Source organism: Suncus etruscus, chromosome 7 (genome assembly GCF_024139225.1).
Source record: "Suncus etruscus isolate mSunEtr1 chromosome 7, mSunEtr1.pri.cur, whole genome shotgun sequence".
Lineage (NCBI taxonomy): Eukaryota > Metazoa > Chordata > Mammalia > Eulipotyphla > Soricidae > Suncus > Suncus etruscus.
Window position 1 is genome coordinate 88885368 of NC_064854.1, and position 4733 is coordinate 88890100.

Genomic DNA, 4733 nt, shown 5'->3' on the forward strand with positions numbered 1-4733 from the left:
TTTTGCTCAAACCAGCCCTCAGCCTCCTTCAGCCTCTTTCCTGCCAGCCTTGGGAAACAGCCAGCTCAGGCCCTGCCACTCCCACTTTAAGCCTTCCAATTCACCTTGAATTACCCAATCTTTGTTATTCAAAATAAATCTGAAAAGTGGCATCTCTTGCATATTCTCAAATCAATTAATAAAACCATGATCCCCATGGTGCTTTTGCAACCCAGACTCCCCTCTTCGGTTGCCATTCCCTCTAATTCCAATAAATTAGTAATTAATCTTAAAAGATTGCTTTTTTTTTTCTTCTCTATATCATTACACCCTGCTGACTGTAAATAATTTGCCTCTAGCCTTCCTGCTGTTAACTGTGCTGGCCCCTCCCCGAGTTATCAGTGAAAAACTCTGCTTCACCTTGTCAGCCCTACACTTCGTCAAATATGTGTTATTAGGTTTAGTGCATTAAGTGGTGTAAAGTAATTATTAAAACATTAAAAAGCAACAGGAAGATAAGGGCAATAAACTTTTTTTTTCCATGCCTCTCAAAAAATTTTAGAGCAAGGTCATAATTCTGTCACTTTACAGATAACAAAATGTTGGTAAAAGAAAAACTTCTTTGTGTTTTAAAATCCAAACGAACACAAAAGTGTTAAATTTAAATCTTATATTTCTATTAAAAGTTTTATTTTAATTTTTAAAGTATTTACAAAATTATGTGAAAAATAATGTGGTTAGCCTTTTTAAACAATATAGTTAATTTAATGCACAGTGAACACCTAGGTGTGCTTTATAGTACCCTTAGTTTTAACTTTGTGCTACAGCAATGGTTGTTCTTTATTTCTGCATTGAAAGAACTATTATTTTAAGTGCATTCAAAATATCAGCACATTATACAAATCTGTATATTTGTGTCGCAGTGAAAAAATAATATAAATGAAAAATATATTATATATAATTTTATAAGTAATATATAAAAGTAACTAAACTTTATAAGCAAATTAACTAGTATTAAATATAATTTTAGTCTTAAGTTCTAGGTGTGTAAATGCATCAGATGTCTTTAACTATATTTTATAATAATCTAAGCATTTAGTTAATTTGGTATATAATATTTTTTACAAATTATTCACTTAAAGTCTTCATAGTAAAAACAGTTGTTTGTTTTTTAAAAAATCAGTTTTTATACCTTTAATAATCATAGTTCATGCTATTGTGTTTAATCATAAAAATTTTAACACTTTATTGCAGCTGTCTTACTGTTCTACTGCAAAACCAATTTAAAGAAAACCTATTCATTTACAGCAAATCATTTCATACTTCCAAGTAGAGACTCCTTCTACAGTGCTCATTAACCATTTTACTTAATGTTTTAAACTTCAAATTAAAGTTGTTTTAAAAATGTTTTGTGTTAAATCTAAACCTTAAAATTTATTTTCAGCAAAGTTCCACTCCATCTACATTAAGTACTTCTCAACACTAAAAAAGTTTTTCTACAAAATTTTTTTTTCTCTTCTTCTCACAAACATGTTAGCTAAATATTTAAAAGCGCTTGTCAATTTTTTATAAATAAGTCTTAAATCAATCCTTTTGTCTGTTTATGTGTCTGTTGTGATGAATGAAAGTGGCCACAAGTGTAAAATGTTGTGTTTAGTGTTGTTTTGTTTTGTCTGTTTATTTGTTATCTCTACATTTTATAATAATACAATTTTTAAAGCCTTATCCATTTTTTAAATTTCAATTAATTTTTTCAACCTGGTTCAGTCTGGTCAGTTCACAGACTGGCATCTTACAACTAAAAATCATGTGTTAAAAATTATGTATTAAGCTAGCTTTGTCCTTCTAAGAACATGGCGGAGGGTGTGGAGAATGGCAAACCCCAGATTTCTCAATGGCCATCGGGGATAACTTTTCCCTGGAGAATTTCTGGACTTTGCAGTCACCTGGCTTTCCTGCTATGTGTAAGTTCAAGCCTATAGAATATGTATTTATGGCTAAAAAATAGCATCCAGCTTTAACATAATAACTAGAAGTTTAAGAAAAATCCTTTATATTCAGTTTAAAAAAATTTTTTTAATTAGCAATTGTTAATTATAAATTTTCTTTTATGCCAAAGTCTAACAGAGGTCAAATAACATTCCCGTGGTATTCAAAAATAACTAGTGTAATGTAAATTGCTAATGTTTTCTGCAAATTCTTAATTTTTATATGAAGTAACCATTTTGCCTCCTGCCAAGCTGTTTTCTTATAAACCTCCTGCTAGACGCCATTCCTGCAAACCTGTTTCTAACTGACTCCACCTTTGACAATGCTGAATTAGACACTCTGCCTAGCTGCCTTGGATGCCCACCGATGCCACCAACAACCTCCATCCTCTCTACCTCCATCCCTTGGCCGGTCTTGCAAGTCGACCTTTGTGCCCTAGCCATGGGTGCAAGCCTATACTGGGGCACCTCCAATTTCCGCCTGCCTCAACCTCGTGCTGTTGACCCCGATGACTATTACTCCCCTGCTAGCGGTGGCTGCAACTCTGTTATTCGCCGTGATGTACTACGCCACCCCTTCACCACCTTCTACGTCTGCCCTGGTCACCACCGGCCCCGTTCCAGCGACTATAAGTGTGGCGCTCATAACCAACACTTTTGCGCCTCCTGGGGCTGTGAAACCACCGGAACTGCTTATTGGAAACCCTCTTCCTCCTGGGACTTCATCACCGTTTCACGCCCCCCAACTCCTCCTTTTCTGAACTGTGATGCATCCTCTGCTACCCGTGGTTGGTGTAACCCCCTCATCATCGAATTTACTGCTGCTGGACGTCAGCATCACTGGACTCAACTCGTACAATGGGGACTCAGACTTTACGTTAGGCGTACCGACCCTGGACTTCTTTTTTCCCTCCGTTTACTTAAACAGTTGCCGAATTCTCACCCCCTCGCCGTTGGTCCTAACACTTTTTTTCATCCTCATTCAGGTCCATCACACATGCCTTCTCCTCCTCCTCCTCTTCCATCTGCATCTTCTTCTCTCAGACAACTCACTATGCCTTCAGGTCCTTCTCCGTCCTCTCAGGTTATTCTCAATCTCATAAATGCTTCTGCTCTTGCCCTTACAGATCCTGCCTATGAAAGATGTTGGCTTTGTTTTTCTCCTCAACCTCCTTTCTATGAAGGTGTTGCAGTGTTTGGCAACCTTTCCTCTACCTCCAACCCCTCTGACCTCCGTTGGAACACACAACCTCAACATGGCATTACAGTCGGTCAAGTCGTAGGCTCTGGCCTCTGCATTAAGCCTAACGACTCCCTGCTTCCTAGCCAATTACGTGACGTGTGCAACGAAACTATTAACATCTACAACTCTTCCTCTTCAAAACCCTATCTGTTAGCTCCCAATGGAACTTATTTTGCCTGTGCTTCTGGTCTTACTCCTTTTATCATTCGTTCTTCTTTCCTCCTTTCACACGATTACTGTATTCTTGTTATTCTCATTCCAAAAATCACCATTCACTCAGAACATATCTTTCCCTCTCCTGCCACCTCACCCTATTCCTATTCTTCTCAATCCCTTTCTCGACAGCGCCGTGAGCCCTTCACCTCCGTTACACTTGCAGTGCTCCTTGCTGTTGGCGCTACTGGCGCTGGCACTGGTATCTACTCTCTTGTATCCTCTCAATCCAATTTCCGCACTCTTACTCAAGCAGTAGAACAAGACATTAATGAAATCAAAACTAGTCTGCAATTTCTCACAGATACTGTTAGTTCCCTTGCTGATGTTGTTCTCCAAAATCGTCGTGCTTTAGATTTTGCCCTTATGAAAGAGGGGGGAGTCTGTGTAGCCCTTAAGGAACAATGTTGTATTTTTAAAGACAAAACTGGTTTAGTTAGAGATAGCGTTCAACATATTGGTGATGGTATAAAAGATTTTGAAAAACATTTCGATGAAGAACAAGGTTGGTACCAGGATTGGTTTTTCTCTTCCCCTTGGCTCCACACAATCTTGTCCACCGTTGTGGGCCCTCTTATTAGCCTTATGCTGCTCTTTTCTCTTGGCCCATGGATTTTCCGCAAAATCACTGCCTTTATTAAGAACCAGGTAGATGAAAAGGCAAAAACCTCTATTCAGGTTAACTACCAGCGTCTAACCCCGCGTGACTCCTGTGAAAACTTGGCTTTAGTCACCAAGCCGCTTTTCCAGCCACTAAGTTTCCAGGAGATAGAGCGCATAGCTAACAGACGGAGCTCGCTCCGGCACTTGTGCTCTCGGCTGTGGAGACACCTACGACGGGATTAGCAAGGTCCCAGTTAGGGCACGGCCCTAAAAGGCTACAACGCATAATTCGGATCTCTGCCTGCAACCATGGCGTCTGTGGCCACCTGTTAAATGCGGCTTTGGCCGTGTCCGACCTGGTCAAACCTTGTAGCCTAAGACACGGTTCTACCACCCGCTCACGACTTTCCTTCTTTTATTAGAAGAGAAAGGGGGAGATGTTGGGGACTGACTTGTTTGAGGCCATTTTGCTGTTCTTTCTGCCATATTCCAGCTTTTCACCTAAAAGCTATTTTGCAGTCTTGCTGTAAGTTTTTGAGCTATAGAGAAAGGAATGTGCAACTGTAGATATAACTAACTCTAGCCCGGAGGAGAGCAACACTGTCCGGTACCGTTATCAGAAACTAGGCCTCACTCCTTAAGACCACATTTCGGAGTGAACTAGGCTATTATCAATAAATGTATGCTACATTGTCTGTTCAAGATCA

General features: G+C 39.3%; 1 non-coding gene across 1 annotated transcript; it reads left to right on the forward strand.

Annotated features, from left to right (window-relative positions):
* Positions 1-746: 746 nt before the first annotated feature.
* LOC126014651 (small nucleolar RNA SNORA22) lies at positions 747-876 on the forward strand. The gene has a single exon (XR_007497658.1). It is a non-coding gene; the product is annotated as a small nucleolar RNA SNORA22 (small nucleolar RNA).
* The last annotated feature ends 3857 nt before the right edge of the window (positions 877-4733 follow it).